The sequence below is a fragment of the Pongo abelii genome, chromosome 21 (genome assembly GCF_028885655.2).
Source record: "Pongo abelii isolate AG06213 chromosome 21, NHGRI_mPonAbe1-v2.0_pri, whole genome shotgun sequence".
NCBI lineage: Eukaryota > Metazoa > Chordata > Mammalia > Primates > Hominidae > Pongo > Pongo abelii.
In genome coordinates this window covers 21,262,993-21,281,407 of record NC_072006.2, presented here as the reverse complement: position 1 = coordinate 21,281,407, position 18,415 = coordinate 21,262,993, and the positions used below count along the sequence as shown (strand labels likewise).

Genomic DNA, 18,415 nt, shown 5'->3' with positions numbered 1-18,415 from the left:
TGGGTTTACAGGAATGAGGTCAAGGAATACCTGGCCGGCCCAGGGCGGAAAACTGCTTAAAGGCATTCTTAAGCCACAAACAATAGCATGAGTGAATTATGCCTTAAGGACATGTTCCTGCTGCAGTTAACTAGCCCAACCTATTTCTTTAATTTGGCCGATCCCTTCTTTTCCCATAAGGGATACTTTTAGTTAATTTAATATCTATAGAAACAATGCTAATGACTGGTTTGCTGTTAATAAATATGTGAGTAAATCTCTGTTCGGGGCTCTCAGCTCTGAAGGCTGTGAGACCCCTGATTTACCACTTCACACCTCCATATTTCTGTGTGTGTGTCTTTAATTCCTCTAGTGCCACTGGGTTAGGGTCTCTCTGACTGAGCTGGTCTCGGCACATCAGGCTATTTGAAGAGAAACTTTTCATATCCCATAAATTTCCTCTTCTTCTTTTTAAAACTCGTTCTCTTTAAACGTTTTTAGCATATTCTGGCTGTGTTGTTTGGCTTGATTTTCTAGAAGAAAAAGTCCATTTGAATAGGTTGGAAGAGGGATGGAAAAAGCTTTGGTAAGAGTTGTTTCAAAAAGTTTTTGTATTACTCCTCCAGCACAGGGTATGAGGTAGCATCCAACAAGGATTAGTATAATCGTGACAATTACAAAACAGGTGAGCACTGAGGTTATTAATCTTTTCCATCTTCCAAACCACTTTTCTATAAGGCCTGTAAAGGAAACATCTATCCCTGGGTTCTTAGCTAACTCATTTGATAGGAAGGTAAGGCCTTGTAAAGCTTTTGTAATCATCCCATTGGGGGCCGTGTTATTAGGAATATAAGTACAACATAGGGTTCCTATCATGACACAAACTCCACCTTTTTCTGCCAGTATCGTGTCTAATGCTAATCTGTTTTCCCAGGCTATTTGACTGGTGGGTTCTCATTGTTCAGCTATTCCTCTAATTGCATCTCAAGTATAATTAACAAAACATTGTTGGTTATAGTAATGTTGTAACCATGCGAGATACAGAGAAATGCCACACTCTGAGATGAATTCAGGAGTCCTTTATTAGCTGGTGACCAAGAGATAGCTAGTGCTCAAAATTATCTCAGCCCCGAAGAAGGGGCTAGATTTTCTTTTATACTATTGTTTAGACAGGGGAAGGGGGCAGTCTAGTTAAAACAATCTTACAGAAGTAAAGCAGGCAAAAAGTTAAAAGGATAAATCGTTACAGGAAAGCAAAGAGTTCCAGGTGCAGGGGCTTTAAATCTATTACAGGGTGAGAGACACAGGACTTTGGCTGTTATCAGCTGGACACAAAGCAGGGGCTATGGGTGCTATCAACCAGGCGAATTCCTAGGAACTGCAGATATAGCATGCCACAGTATCTTATCAGTTAACTGCATTCTTGGATGTGCTGGGAGTCTGATTACACAAGTTAATTCCTTGAGGAAGGGTATGGGTAAGGAGCTGTAAGGGAAGGAGCCAAGATGGAGTCTATCTGGCTCTCTCAGCTAAGGGAGAATCAATACAGTTTAAAATAAGGTTGGGTATCACATTCCCCACTTGTGTTTTTGGGGAATCAAATTGTTGATTCCTCAGTTATAACAAGGGGGTTATATTGAGTTTAAAGATACATAAGCTTCACAGAAGCTATGCGTTGCTTTACAAAGTTAAGAAACCAATTTAATATACAAAGTCCAAAGACTAAGCCTAACAATAGGAGAAGGGGTCCAGCTAACCCAGTGATTAGAGTAGTTAGCCACGGATTCCAGTTAAACATGTTTTTGCTGGGTTCTGCTTGTTTGTCCCTCACAAAGGTTTCCAGAGCACCGCTGCTGATTTCTGAGTGTTTGTCTATCACATAGGATTCCAGAACACTTTTACGAGTGTCTGAATGTTTGTCCCTCAGATAGGATTCCAGAACACAGTGGCTGGGTTCTGAGAGTTTGACGCTCACATAGGATTCTAGAACACTGCTGCTGGGTTCTGAGAGTTTGTCCCTCATATAGGATTCCATACACTGCTGCAGTGTTCTGAGTGTTTGCCCCTCATTTAGGATTCCAGAACACTGCTGCTGGGTTCTGACGGTTCATCCGTCACATAGGAGTCCAGAACACTTCTGGTGGGTTCTGAGTGTTAGTCCCTAACATAGGATTCCAGAACACTGCTGCTGGGTTCTGAGTGTTTGTCCCTCACATAGGCTTCCAGAACATTGCTACTGGGTTCTGAGTGTTTGTTACTCACATAGGATTCCAGAGCACTGCTGCTGAATTCTGAGTGTTTGTCCCTCATGTAGGATTCCAGAACACTGCTACGACGGTCTGAATATTTGTCCATCACAAGGGATTCCAGAACACTGTTTTAGTGTTCTGAGTGTTTGTCCCTCACATAGCATTCCAGAAGAGTGCTACAACATTCTGAATGTTTGTCCCTCACAAACGATTCCAGAACAGTGTTGCTGGGTGTTGAGTTTTTGTCCCTCACAAAGGATTCCAGAACACTGCTGCTGGCTTCTTAGTGTTTGTCCCTCACATGGGATTCCAGAACACTTCAACGAGTGTCCGAATATTTGTCCCTCAGATAGGATTCCAGAACACAGTGGCTGTCTTCTGAGTTTTTGTTCCTCACATAGGATTCCAGAGCATTGCTGCTGTTTTCTGAGTGTTTGTGCCTCACATAGGATCCCAGAACCTTACTGCTTCATTCTGAGTGTTTGTCCCTCACTTAGGTTTCCAGAACACTGCTTCAAGGGTCTGAAGGTTTGTCCCTCACAAAGGATTCTACAACACTGCTGCTGTGTTCTGAGTGTTTTTCACTCACGTAGGATTCCAGAGCACTGCTGCAGGGTTCTGAGTGTTTGTCCCTCACATGAGATTCCAAAACCCTGTTGCGTATTCAGAGTGTTTGTCCCTCACATAAGATTCCAGAACACTTCTACTAGGTTCTGAATGCTTGTCCATCACAAGGGATAATAGAACACTTTTGCAGGGTTCTGAGTGTTTGTCCCTCACTTAGGATTGCAGAACACTGCTGCTGGATTCTGAGTGTTTGTCACTCACATAGGATTCTAGAAAACTGCTGCTGCATTCTGAGTGTTTGTCCCCCACATGGTATTCAAAAACACTGCTGCTGTGTTCTGAGGGTTTGTCACTCACATAAGATTCCAGAACACTGCTACGATGTTCTGAAAGTTTGTCCCTCACGAAGGATTCCAGAACACAGAGGCTTTGTTCTGAGTGTTTTACCCTCACTTAGGATTCCAGAACGCTGCTGCTGTGTTCTACTTGTTTGTCCCTCACATAGGATTCCAGAACACTGCTGCTCGATTCTGTTTGTTTGTCCCTCACAAAGGTTTCCAGAGCTCTGCTGCTGATGTCTTAGTGTTTGTCCCTCACAAAAGATTCCAGAACACTGCTGCTGCTTTCTGGGTGTTTGTCCCTCACATATGATTCCTGAACACTGCAGCGAGTGTCTGAATGTTTGTCCCTCAGATAGAATTCAGGAACACGGTGGCTGGGTTCTGAGTGTTTGACGCTCACGTAGGATTCCAGAACACTGCTACGATGTTCTGAATGTTTGTCCTTCACGAAGGATTCCAGAACATGGCTGCTGGGTTCTCAGAGTTTGTCCCTCATATAGGATTCCAAACACTGTTCCTGTGTTCTGAGGGTTTGTCCCTCATATAGGATTACAAAATATTGCTGCTATCTTCTGAGTGTTTGCCCCTCACATAGAATTCCAGAACACTGCTGCTGGATTCTGAGTGTTTGTCCATCACAGAGGATTCCAGAACACTTCTGCTGGGTTCTGAGTATTAGTCCCTAACATAGGATTCCAGAACACTGCTGCTGGGTTCTGAGTGTTTGTCCCTCACATAGGTTTCCAGAACACTGCTACTGGGTTCTGAGTGTTTGTCACTCACATAGGATTCCAGAACACTCCTGCTGAGTTCTGAGTGTTTGTCCCTCACATAGGATTCCAGAACACTGCTACGACGTTATGAATGTTTGTCCATCACGAGGGATTCCAGAACACTGCTGCTGCGTTCTGAGTGTTTGTCCCTCACATAGGATTCCAGAAGAGTGCCATTGGATTCTGAATGTTTGTCCCACACAAAGGATTCCAGAACACTGCTGCTGGTTTCTGAGTTTTTGTCCTTCACATAGGATTCCAGAACACTTCTACAAGTGTGTGAATGTTTGTCCCTCAGATAGGATTCCAGAATACAGCGGCTGTGTTCTGAGTGTTTGTCCCTCATATGGGATCCCAGAACCCTACTGCTGGGTTCTGAGTGTTTGTTGCTCACATAAGATTCCAGAACACTGTCTCGAAAGTCTGAAGGTTCCTCCCTCACAAAAGATTCTAGAAAACTGCTGCTGTGTTCTGAGTGTTTTTCACTCACATAGGATTCCAGAACACTGCTGTAGGGTTCTGAGTGTTTGTCCCTAACATGGGATTCCAAAACACTGTTTCTGTGTTCAGAGTGTTTGTCTCTCACATATGATTCCAGAAAACTTCTACGAGGTTGTGAATGCTTGTCCCTCACAAAGGATACTAGAACACTGCTGCAGGGTTCTACGTGTTTGTCCCTCACTTAGGATTCTGGAACACTGCTTCTGGGTTGTGAGTGTTTGTCCCTCACATAGGATTCCTGAACACTGCTGCTGGGTTCTAAGTGTTTGTCCCTCACATAGGATTCCAGAACACAGCAGCTGGGTTCTGAGTGTTTGTCCCTCACATAGAATTCCAGAACACTGCTACGAAGTTCTCAATTGTTGTCGCTCACTTAGGATTCCAGAACACTGCTGCTGGGTTCTGAGTGTTTGTCCCTCACACAGTTTTCGAGAACACTGCTATGAGGGTCTGAATGTTTATCCCTCACAAAGGATTTCAGAATACTGCTTCTGGGTTTTTAGTGTTTTTCACTCATATTGAATTCCAGAACAATGTTATGAATGAATGAATATTTTTTCCTCACACAGGATTCCAGAACACTGCTGCTGGGTTCTGAGTGTTTGTACCTCACATAGGATTCCAGAACACTGATACGAGGTTCTGAATGTTTATCCCTTACAAAGGGTTCCGGAACACTGCTACTGGTTTATGAGAGTTTGTCCCAATATAGGAATCCAGAAGAATGCTGCGGGGGTCTGAATGTTTTTCCTCACATAGTATTCCAGAACACTGTTACGAGAGTGGGCATATTTTTCCCTTCTAAAGGATTCCAGACACTGCTGCCGGGTTCTGAGTGTTTGTCTCTCATATGGGATTTCAGAACACTGCTACAAGGGTCTGAATGTTTTTCCGTCACATAGGATTCCAGAACATTGCTACGAGTGTCTGAATTTTTTTTGCCCACAAATTATTGTGGAACACTGATACTGGGTTCTGTTTGTTTGTTCCCCACAAAGGATTTCAGAGGACTGCTACAAATTTCTTAGTGTTTGACCTTCACATAGGATTCCAGAACATTTCTACAAGGTTCTGAATGTTTGCCCCTCAGATACGATTCCAGTACACAGTGGCTGGTTTCTGAGTGTTTGTCCCTCACATAGTATTGAAGAACATGGTTGCTGGGTTCAGAGTGTTTGTCCCTCACATAGGATTCAAGAATACTACTGCTGGGTTCAGAGTGTTTGTCCCTCACAGAGGATAGCAGAAAACAGCTACGAGGGTCTGAATGTCAGTCCATCCCGAAGGATTGCAGAACGCTGCTGCTGGGATCGAAGTGTCTTCCCTCACATAGGATTCCAGAACACTGCTTCGAGTGTCTGAAAGTTTGTCCCTCACAAATGATTCTAGAACATTGCTGCTGGTTCCCGAGTGTTTGTCACTCACATAGGATTCCAGAACACTGCTGCTGGTTTCTGAGTGTTTGTCCCTCACATATGATTCCAGAACACTGCTGCAGGGTTCTGAATGTTTATCCCTCAAAAAGGATTCTAGAACACTGCTGCTGGGTTCTAAGAGTGTGTCCCTCACAAAGGATTCTAGAACACTGCTGCCGGGTTCTGAGTATTTGTCCCTCCCATAAGATTCCAGAACACTGGTGCTGGGTTCTGAGTGTTTGTCCCTTACATAGAATTTCGAGACACTACTATGAATTTCTGAAAGTTTGTCTCTCACGTAGGTTTCCAGAACACTGCTGCTGGGTTTTGAGTGTTTCTCCATCACATAGGATTCCAGAACACTGCTACGAGGGTCTGAATGTTTATGCCTTACAAAGGTGTCCAGGACACTGCTACTGGGTTCTAAGTGTTTTTACCTCATATTTGACTCCAGAACAATGCTACGAGGGTCTGAAAGTTTTTCCCTCATATAGGATTCCAGAATATATTTATGAGGGTCTGAATGTTTTGCCGTCAAAAGGATTGCAGAACACTGCTTCTGTGTTCCCTTTGTTTGTCCCTCACAAAGGATTCCAGAGCTCTTCTGCAGATTTCTTACTGTTTGTCCCTCAGGTAGGATTCCAGAAAAATGCTACGAGGTTCTGAGTGTTTGTCCTTCAAAAAGGATTCCAGAACACTGTTGCAGGGATAGGAGTGTTTATCCCTCACGTAGCCTTCCAGAACACTGCTTCGGGATTCAGAAATTTTGTCCCACAAAAAGAATTCTTGAACACTGCTGCTGGGTTCTGAGTGTTTGTCCCTCACATAGGATTCCAGAACATTGCTGCTGCGTTCTGAGTACTTGTCCCTCACATAGGATTCCAGAACACTGCTGCTGGGTTCTAAGTGTTTGTCCCTCACATAGGATTCCAGAACACTGCTGCTGAGTTCTGAGTGTTTGTCCCTAACATGGGATTCCAGAACACTGTTACAAACTTCTGAAACTTTGAGGATCACACAGGATCCCAAAACCATTGCTACTGATTTCTGAGTGTTTGTCCCTCACATAGGATTCCAGATCACTGCTTCGAGGTTCTGAATGTTTGCCCTCAGCTAGGGTTCCAGTACACAGTGAATGGATTCTGAGAGTTTGTCCCTCACTTTGTATTCAAGAACACTGCTACTAGATTCTGAATGTTTGTCCCTCACAAAGGATTCTAGAACACTGCTGCTGGGTTCTGAATGTTTGTCCCCCACGAAGGATTCTAAAACACTGCTGCTGGGTTCTTAGTTTGTCCCTCACATAGGATTCCAGAACACTGCTGCTGGGTTCTGAGAGTTTGTCTCTCACATAGAATTCCAGAAGACTCCTACGAAGTTCTGAAAGTTTTTCACTCACGTAGGATTCCAGAACACTGCTGCTGGGTCCTGAGTGTTGTCCCTCACGTAGGATTCCAGCACACTGCTATGAGGGTCTGAATGTTTATCCCTCAGAAATGGTTCCAGAATACTGCTACTGGGTTATGAGTGTTTGTCCTTCATATTGGATTCCAAAACAATCCTACGAGGGTCGGAATATATCGCCCTCACAAAGGATTGTAGATCACTGCTACTGGGTTTTGCTTTTTTGTCCCTCAAAAACGATTCCAGAGCTCTGCTGCAGATTTCTTAGTGCTTGTCCCTCACATTGTATTCCAGAACACTGCTATGAGGTTCTGAATTCTTTCCCTCAGATAGGATTCCAGTACACAGTTGTTGGATAATGAGTGTTTGTCCCCCACATACAATTCCAGAACACTGCTGCTGGGTTCTGAGTGTTTGTCCCTCACATACGATTCCAGCCCACTGCTACGAACGTCTGAGGGTTTATCCCTCACAAAGTTTCCCAGAACACTGCTACTGAGTTCTGAGTGTTTGTCCCTCATATTCGATTCTAGAACAATGCTAGGAAGGTCTGAATGTTTTTCCCTTACATAGGATTCCAGTACACTGTTACGAGTGTGTGAACGTTTTTCCCTCCCAAAGGATTCCAGAACACTGCTGCTGGGTTCTGAGTGTTCGTCCCCCATATAGGATTCCAGAACACTTCTACGAGGGTTTGAATGTTTTTCCCTCACATAGGTTTCCAGAACACGCCTGCGAGTGTCTGAATGTTTTTGCCTCACAAAGGATTGTAGAACACTGCTACTGGGTTCTGTTTGTTTGTCCCTCACAAAGGATTCCACAGCACTGCTGCAGATTACTTAGTGTTTGTCCCTCACATAGGATTCCAGAACACTTCTACGAGGTTCTGAATGTTTGTGCTCAGATAGGATTCCAGTACACAGTAGCTGGATTCTGAGTGTTTGTCCTTCACGTAGGATTCCAGAACACTGCTATGAGGTTCTGAATGTCTGTCCCTCACAAAGGATTCCAGAACACTGCTACTGGGTTCTGTGTGTTTGTTCCTCACATAGGATTCCAGAACACTGCCATCAGGTTCTGAATGTTTATCCCTACAAAGAGTTCCAGAACACTGCTTCTGGGTTCTGAGTGTTTGTCCCAAAAATTGGATTCCAGAACAATGCTACGAGTGTCTGAATGTCTTTTCCTCACAAAGGATTCCAGAACACTTTTAGGAGGGTGTGAATGTTTTTCCCTCCCAAAGGATTCCAGAACACTGCTGCTGGGTTCTGAGTGTTTGTCCCTCATATGGGATTCCAGAACACTGCTACGAGGTTCTGAATGTTTTTCCCTCACATAGGATTCCAGAACACTGCTACGAGGGTATGAATGTTTTTCCTTAACAAAGGATTTTAGAACACTGCTACTGGGTTTTGTTTGTTTGTCCCTCACGAAGGATTCCAGAGTACTGCTGCAGATTTCCTAGTGTTTTTCCCTCACATAGGATTCCAGAACACTGCTATGAGATTCTGAATGTTTTCCCTCAGATAGGATTCCAGTACACAGTGGCTGGATAATGAGTGTTTGTTCCCCACATGATTCCAGAACACTGCTGCTGGGTTCTGAGTGTTTGCCCCTCACATACGATTCCAGCCCACTGCTACGAAAGTCTGAATGTTTATCCCTCACAAAGTTTTCCAGAACACTGCCCTTGAGTTCTGAGTGTTTGTCCCTCATATAGGATTCCAGAACAATGCTAGGAGGGTCTGAATGTTTTTCCCTCACATAGGATTCCAGAACACTGATACGAGTGTGTGAACGTTTTTCCCTCCCAAAGGATTCCAGAACTCTGCTCCTGGGTTCTGAGTGTTTTTCCCTCGTGTAGGATTCCAGGACACTGCTACGAGGTTCTGAATGTTTTTCCCTCACATAGGATTCCAGAACACTTCTACGACGGTCTGAATGTTTTTCCCTCACAAAGGATTTTAGGACACTGCTACTGGGTTCTGTTTGTTTGTCCCTCACAAAGGATTCCACAACACTCCCGCAGATTACTTAGTGTTTGTCTCTCACATAGGATTCCAGAACACTTCTACGAGGTTCTGAATGTTTGCACTCAGATAGGATTCCAGTACAGAGTAGCTTAATTCTGAGTGTTTGACCTTCACATAGAATTGCAGAACACTGCAAGAGGTTCTGAATGCGTGTCCCTCACCAAGGATTCCAGAACACTGCTACTGTGTTCTGAGTGTTTGTTCTTCACATGAGATTCCAGAACACAGCTGCGAGGGTCTGAATGTTTATCCCTCACAAAGTGTTCCAGAACACTGCTACTGGGTTCTGAGTGTTTGTCACTCATATTCGATTCCAGAACAATGCTACGAGGGTCTAAATGTCTTTTCCACACATAAGATTTCCCATCGTATGTGTGGAATCGAAAGTCCCACTCGTACGATTCCAGAACACTGCTACGAGTGTCTGAAAATATTTCCCTCCCAAAGGATTCCAGAATACTGCTGCTGGGTTCTGAGTGTTTGTCCCTCACATGGGATTCCAGAACACTGCTACGAGTGTCCGAAAATTTTTCCCTCACAAAGGATTCCATAAGACTGCTACTAGGGTCTGTATGTCTTTTCCTCACAAAGGATTGTAGAACAATGATGCTGGGTTCTATTTGTTTGTCCCTCACAAAGGATTCCAGAGCACTGCTGCAGATTTCTTAGTGTATGTCCCTCACATAGGATTCCAGAACACTTCTCCGAGGATCTGAATCTTTGCCCACAGATAGGATTCCAGTACACAGTGGCTGGATTCTGAGTGTTTGACCCACACATACGATTCCACAACACTGCTACGAGGTTCTGAATGTTTGTCCCTCACAAAGGTTTCTAGAACACGGCTGCAGGGTTCTGAGTGCTTGTTGCTCACAAAGTATTCTAGAACACTTCTGCTGGGTTCTGAGTGTTTGTCCCTCACATAGGATTCCATAACAGTACGGCTGGCTTCTGAGTGTTTGTCTGTCAGATAGAATTCCAGAACACTGCTACGAAGTTCAGAACGTTTGTCGCTCACATAGGATTCCCGAACCCAGCTGCTTGGTTATGAGTGTTTGTCTCTCACATAGGATTCCAGCACACTGCTGCTGGATTCTGAGTGTTTGTCCCTCACATAGGATTCCAGAACATTTCTACGAGGGTATGAATGTTTATCCCTCCCATAGGTTTCCAGAACATTGCCACTGGGTTCTGTATTACTGTCCCTCATATTGGATTCCAGAACAATGCTACGAGGGTCTGAATGTTTTTCCCTCACATAGGATTCCAGAACACTGCTACGAGGTTCCAAAAGTTTGTCCTTCACAAAGGATTCTAGAACACTGCTTCTGGGTTCTGAGTCTTTGTCCCTCACAAAGGATTCTAGTACACTTCTGCTGGGTACTGAGTGTTTGTCCCTCACATAGGATTTCAAAACAGTGATGCTGGATTCTGATTGTTTGTCGCCCACTTAGGATTCCAGAACACTGCTGCTGGGTTCTGAGTGCTTGTCACTCACATAGAATTCCAGAACACTGCTACGAATTTGTGAAGGTTTGTCGCTCCCATAGGATTTCAGAACACTGCTGCTGATTTCTGAGTGTTTGTCCCTCACATAACATTAAAGAACACTGCTGCTGGGTTATGAGTGTTTGTCCCTCACATAGGATTCCAGAACACTGCTTCGAGGGTTTGAATGTTTATACCTCACAAAGGGTTCCATAACACTGCTGATGGGTTCTGAGTGTTTGTCCCTCATATTGGATTCCGGAACAAGGCTACGAGGGTCTGAATACTTTTCACTCACATAGGATTCCAGAACACTGTTACGAGGGTGTGAATATTTTTCCCGCCAAAGATTCCGGAACACTGCTACTGGGTTCTGAGTGTTTGTCCCTCACATAAGATTCCAGAACAGTGTTGTTGGTTTCTGAGTGTTTGTCCCTCACTTAGGATTCCAGAACACTGCTGCTGGCTTCTGAGAGTTTGTCTCTCACATATAATTCCAGAACACTGCTACGAAGTTCTGAAAGTTTGTCGCTCCCAAAGGATTCCAGAACACTGCTGCTGGGTTCTCAGTGTTTGTCCCTGGCATAGGATTCCAGAACACTGCTGCTGCGTTCTCAGTGTTTGTTCCTCGCATAGGATTACAGAACACCCCTGCTGTTATCTGAGTGTTTGTCCCTCTCCTAAGATTCCAGAACACTGTTATGAGCGTCTGAATGTTTATCAATCACAAAGGGTTCCGGAACAATGTTACTGGGTTCTGAGTGTTTGTCTCTTATATTGGATTCGAGAACAATGCTACGACCTGTTGAATGTTTTTCCCTCACAAAAGATTCCAGAACACTTTTACGAGGATGTGAATGTTTTTCCCTCCCACATTGCTGCTGGGTTCTGAGAGTTTGTCCCTCATATGGGATTCCAGAACTCTGCTGCGAGGGTCTGAATATTTTTCCCTCTCATAGGATTCCAGAACACTGCTACGAGTTTCTGAATGTTTTTCCCTTACAAAGGATTCTAGAACACTGCTACAGGTTTCTCTTTGTTTGTCCCTCACAAAGCTTTCTTAGTGTTTCTTAGTGTTTGTCCTTCACGTAGGATTCCAGAACACTTACCCGAGATTCTGAATGTTTGCCCTCAGACAGGATTCCAGTACACAGTGGCTGGATTCTGAGTGTTTGTCCCACACATTGGAGTCCAGAACACTGCTATGAGGTTCTGAATGTTTGTCCCTTACAAAGGATTCTCCAACACTGCTGCTGACTTCTGAGGTTTTGTCCTTCACTTAGGATTCCAGAACACTGCTCCTGGCTTCTGAGTGTTTCTCCCTCACATGGAATTACAGAACCCCGTTATGAAGTTCTGAAAGTTTGTCGCTCACGTAGGATTCCAGAACACTGCTGCTGGGTTCTGAGTGTTTCACCCAAAGATAGGATTCCAGAACACTGCTACGAGGTTCTGAATGTTTGTCCCTCACAAAGGATTCTAGAACACTGCTGTTGGGTTCTGAGTGTTTGTCCCTCACAAAGGATTCAAGAACACTGCTGCTGGGTTCTGTGTGTTTGTCCCTCACATAGGATTCCATAACACTGCCGCTGGTTTCTGAGTGTTTGTCCCTCACTTAAGATTCCAGAACACTGCTGCTGGCTTCTTAGTGTTTGTTCCACATATGGAACTCCAGAACACTGCTACGAAGTTCTGACAGTTTGTCCCACAAATAGGATTCCAGGACACTGCTGCTGAGTTCTGAGTGTTTTTCCCTCAGATACGATTCCACAACACTGATGCTGGTTTCTGAGAGTTTGTCCCTCACATAAGATTCTACAACACTACTACAAGATCTGAATATTTATCCCTCACAAAGTGTTCCAACAGTGCTACTTGATTCTGAGTGTTTGTCCCTCATATTGAATTCCAGAACAATGCTACGAGGGTCTGAATGTTTTTCCCTCACATAGGATTCCAGAACAATGTTAGGAGGGTGAGAATGTTTTTCCCTCCCATAGGATTCCACAACACTGCTGCTGGGTTCTGAGTGTTTTTCACTCATATAGGATTCCAGAGCACAGCTACGAGGGTCTGAACGTTTTTCTCTCACATAGGATTCCAGAAGACTGTTACGAGGTTCTGAATGTTTTTCCCTCACAAATGATTGTAGAACACTGCTACTGGGTTCTGTTTGCTTGTCCGTCACACAGAATTCCAGAGCACTGCTGCAGATTTGTTAGTGTTTGTCCCTCACATAGGATTCCAGAACAACTCTCCGAAGTTCTGAATATTTGCCCATATATAGGATTCCAGTACGCAGTGGCTGGATTCTGAGTGTTTATCCCTCACATAGGATAACAGAACACTTCTACGAGATTCTGAATGTTTGTCCCTCAGAAAGAATTCTGGAACACTGCTGCTGGATGCTGGGTGTTTGTCCCTCACAAAGTATTCTAGAATACTGCTGCTGGTTTCTGAGTGTTTGTCCCTCACTTAGGATTCCAGAACACTGCTGCTGGCTTCTGAGTGTCCCTCTCATAGAATTCCAGAACACTGCTATGAAGCTCTGCAAGTTTGTCCCTCACATAGGATTTCAGAACACAGCTTATGGGTTTTGAGTGTTTGTTCCTCTCATAGGATTCCAAAACACTGCTGCCGGGTTTGAGTGTTTGTCCCTCACATAGGATTCCAGAACACTGCTAAGAGGGTATGAAGGTTTATCAATCACAAAGGGTCCCAGAACACTGCTACTGTGTTCTGAGGGTTTGTCCCTCATACTGGATTCCAGAACAATGCTTCGAGGGTCTGAAAGTGTTTCCCTCACATAGGATTACATAACACTGTTATGAGGGTGTGAATGATTTTCCCTCCCAACGGATTCCAAAGCACAGCTGCAGGGTTATGAGTGTTTGTCCCTCACATGGGATTCTAGAACACTGCTGCGGGGTTCTGAGTGTTTGTCCCTCACATAGTATTCCAGAACACTGCTACAAAGTTCGGAAAGTTTGTCACTCACATAGGATTACAGAACAAGTCTGCAAGGTTCTGAGTGTTTGTCCCTCACTTAGGATTCCAGAACACTGCTTCTGGGTTCTGAGTGTTTGTCCCTCACGTAAGTTTCCAGAACACTGCTACGAGTGTCTGAATGTTTATCCCTCACAAAGAGTTCCAGAACACTACTACCGGGTTCTGAGTGTTTGTCCCTCATATAGGATTCCAGAACACTGCTACGAGGGTATGAATGATTTTCCCTCACATAGGATTCCAGAACACTACTACGAGAGTCTGAATGTCTTTCCCTCAGAAAGGATTGTAGAACACTCCTACTGGGTTCTGTTTGTTTGTCCCTCACAAAGGATTCCAGAGCACTGCTGCAGATTTCTTAGTGTTTGTCCCTCACATAGGATTACAGAACACAGCTACGAGGTTCTGAATGTCTTTCCCTCACAAATATTCCAGAACACTGCTGCTGGGTTCTGTGTGTTTGTCCCTCAGATAGGATTCTAGAACACTGCTACTGAATTCTTAGTGTTTGTCCCTCACATAGGATTCCAGAACACTGCTGCTGGGTTCTGAGTGTTTTTCCCTGGCTTAGGATTCCAGAACACCACTGCTTGGTTCTGATTGTTTGTTCCTCACATAGAAATCCAGAACACTGCTACGAAGTTCGGAAAGTTTGTCGCTCACATGGGATTCCAGAACACTGCTGCTGTGTTATGAATGTTTGTACCTCACATAGGATTCCAGAACACTGCTGCTGGGTTCTGAGTGGTTTTCACTCACATAGGATTCCAAAACACTGCTGCTGGGTTCTGAGTGTTTTTCCCTGGCTTAGGATTCCAGAACACCACTGCTTGGTTCTGATTGTTTGTCCCTCACATAGAAATCCAGAACACTGCTACGAAGTTCGGAAAGTTTGTCGCTCACATGGGATTCCAGAACACTGCTGCTGTGTTATGAGTGTTTGTCCCTCACATAAGATTCCAGAACACTGCTTCTGGGTTCTGAGGATTTGTCCCTCACATGGGATTGCAGAACACTGCTGCTGGTTTCTGAGTGTTTGTCCCTCACAAAGGATTCCAGAATACTGCTACTGGGTTGTCAGTGCTTGTCCCTCACATAGGATTCCAGAACACTGCTACGAGGGTCTGAATGTTTGTCCATCACATAGGATTGATTACAGAACTCTTCTACGAGTGTCTGAATGTTTGTCCCTCAGATAGGATTCCAGAGCACAGTTTCTGGGATCTGAATGATTGTCCCTCACATAGGATTCCAGAACACTGCTGCTGGGTTCTGAGTGTTTATCCCTCACATAGGATTCCAGAACACTGCTGCTGGTTTCTGGGTGTTTGTCCCTCACGTATGATTCCCAAACACTGCTGCGAGGTTCTGAATGTTTGTCCCTCAAAGAGCATTTCCGAACAGTGCTATGAGGGTCTGAATGCTTGCCTTCACGTAGGATTCAAAAACATTACTGCGGGTTTCTGAGAGTTTGGCCCTCACATAGGATTCCAGAAAACTGCTCTGAGTGTCTGAGGGTTTGACCCTCACATGGAATTCCAGAACACTACTGCTGGGTTTTGAGTGTCTGTCCCTCACATGGGATTCCAGAATACTGCTATTGGGATCTGAGTGTTCTTCCTTACATAGAATTCCAGAATACTGCTGCTGGGTTCTGAGTGTTTGTTCCTTACGTAGGATTCCAGAAAACTGCTTCAACTCTCTGAATGTTTGTCCCTCACAAAGGATTCTAGAACACTGCTGCTGGGTTCTGAGTGCTTGTCACTCACATACGATTCCAGAACACGGCTGCTGGGTTCTGCGTGTTTGCCCCTCACATGGGTTCCAGAACACCGCTGTTGGGTTCAGAGTACTTGTCCCTCAGATAGGAGTCCAGAACACTGCTACGAGGTTCTGAATGTTTGTCCATCACAAATAATTCCACTGCACTTCTGCTGCGTTCTGAGTGTTTGTCCCTCACGTAGGATTCCAGAACACTGCTGCTGGTTTCTGTTTGTGTGTCCCTCACAAAGGATTACATAGCACTGCTGCGAGGTTGTGAATGTTTTTCCCTCAAGAAGGATTCCAGAACACTGTTACTGGACTCTGTTTGTTCCTCACAACGGATTCCAGAACACCACTACTGGTTTCTGAGTGTTTGTTCCTCACAGAGGATTCCAGAACACTTCTACGATTGTCTGAATGTTTGTCCCTCAGATCGGATTCCAGAACACAGTGCCTGTGTTCTGAGTGTTTTTCCCTCACATAGGATTGCAGAAAACCGCTGCTGAGTTGTGAGTGTTTGTCACTCACATAGGATTCCAGAACAGTGCTGCTGGGTTCTGAGTGTTAGTTCCTAGCATAGGATTCCGGAACACAGCTGCTGTGTTCTCTGTGTTTCTCTCTCACATAGGATTCCAGAACAATGTTGCTTGGTTCTGAGTGTTTCTCCCTCACAAAGGATTCCAGAAGACTGCTACTGGGTTATGAGTGTTTGTCCCTCACATAGGATTCCAGAACACAGCTACTAATGTCTGAATGTTTGTCCATCACAAAGGACTCCAGAAAACTGCTGCTGAGTTCTGAGTGTTTGTACCTCACATAGGATTCCAGAACACTGCTTCGAGTGTCTGAAAGTTTGTCCCTCACAAAGGATTCTAGGACACTTCTGCTGGGGTCTGAGTGCTTGTCACTCACATAGGATTCCAGAACACGGCTGTTGGGTTAAGAGTGTTTGTCTTTCACACAGGATTACAGAACACTGCTAAGTGCTTCTGAATGTTTGTACCTCACAAAGGATTCCAGCACACTGCCGCTGGATTCTGATTGTTTTTCCCTCACATAGGATTCCAGAACGCTGCTGCTGGTTTCTCTTTGTTTGTCCCACACAAAGGATTACAGGGCATTGCTGCTGGGTTCTGAGTGTTTGTCCCTCACATAGGATTCCAGAACACTGCTTCGAGTGTCTGAAGGTTTATTCCTCACAAAGGACTCTAGAACACTACTTCTGGGTTCTGAGTATTTGTCCCTCACATGGGATTCCAGAACACTGCTGCAAGGTTCTGAGTGTTTCTCTGTCACAAAGGATTCCAGTACAATATTGCTGGGTTCTGACTTTTTGTCTCTCACGTAGGATTCCAGAACACTGCTGTTGGGTTCTGTTCGTTTGTCCCTCAGAAAAGGATTCCAGAACACTGCTGCTGGTTTCTCAGTGTTTGTCCGTCACATGGGATTCCAGAACACTTCTGCGGGTGTCTGAATATTTGTATCTCATATAGGACTCCAGAACATAGTGGCTGGGTTCTGAGTGTTTGTCTCTCACATAGGAATCCAGAACACTGGTGCAGGGTTCTGAGTGTTTGTCTCTCACATAGGAATCCAGAACACTGGTGCAGGGGTCTGAGTGTTTGTCCCTCACATAGGATTCCAGAACACTGCTGCTGGGTTCTGAGTGTTTGTCCCTCACATAGGATTCCAGAACACTACTGCTTTGTTCTCAGTGTTTATCCCTCACATGGGATTCCAGAAAATTGCTGCTGTGTTCAGAGTGTTTGTCCCTCACATACGATTATAGAACACTGCTACAGGGTTCTGAAAGTATGTCCCTCACAAATGATTCTAGAACACTGCTGCTGAGTTTTGAGTGTTTATCCCTCACAGAGGATCCTAGAACGCTGCAGGTGGGTTCCGAGTGTTTGTCCCTTATATTGTATTACAAAACACTGCCCCTGGGTTCTGAGTGTTTGTCCCTCACATAGGATTCCAGAACAGTGCTACGAGGTTCTGAATGTTTTTCTCTCACAAAGGATTCCAGAAAAATGCTGCTGGGTTCTGTTTTTTTGTCCCTCACAAAGGATTCAAGAGCACTACTGCTGGTTTCTGTGTGTTTTTCCCTCACATAGCATTCCAGAACACTTCTACGAGTGTCTGAATATTTGTCCGTCGGATAGGATTCCAGAACACAGTGGCTGGGTTTTGAGTGTTTGTCCCTCACATAGGATTCCAGAAAAATGCGGCTGGGTTCTGAGTGTTTGTTCCTCACGTAGGATTCCAGAACACTGCTGCTGGGTTCTGTGTGTTTGTCCCTCACATAAGATACTATAACACTTCTGCTGGATTCTTAGTGTTTGTCCATCACATAGGATTACAGAACAGTGCTACGAGGGTCTGAATATTTCTCTGTCACAAAGGATTCCAGAACAGTGCTGATGGGTTCCGACTGTTTGTCTGTCATGTAGGATTCCAGAACACTGCTTCGGGGGTCTGAATGTTTGTCCCTCACAAAGGATTCTAGTACATTGATGGTGAGTTCGGAGTGTTTGTCACTCATATATGATTCCAGAACACTGCTGGGGGCTTCTGAGTATTTGTCCCTCACAAACGATTCCAGAACACTGCTTGGAGTTTCTAAATGTTTGTCCCTCACAAAGGATTCCAAAACACTGCTGCTGGTTTCCGTTTGTTTGTCCTCCACGACGGATTCCAGAACACTGCTGCTGGGTTCTGAGTGTTTGTCCCTCACATAGGATTGCAGAACTCTTCCATGAGTGTTTGAATGTTTGTCCCTCAGATAGGATTCCAGAACACAGTGGCAGGGTTCTGAGTGTTTGTTCCCCGTATAGGATTCCAGAACACTGCTATGAAGTTTGGAATGGTTGTCATTCACTTAGTATTCCAGAA

At 44.6% G+C, this 18,415-nt stretch overlaps 1 protein-coding gene across 15 annotated transcripts in view; it reads right to left on the bottom strand.

Moving 5' to 3' along the window:
* Positions 1-735: 735 nt before the first annotated feature.
* LOC112130364 (uncharacterized) overlaps positions 736-18,415 on the bottom strand; it is a 152,751-nt gene continuing 135,071 nt past the window's right edge. For all 15 annotated transcript variants that reach the window (XM_054541675.2, XM_063720701.1, XM_063720702.1 and 12 more), the window contains one exon: positions 736-18,415. This exon is cut by the window's right edge. The gene's annotated coding sequence lies outside the window, so the exon portion shown is untranslated.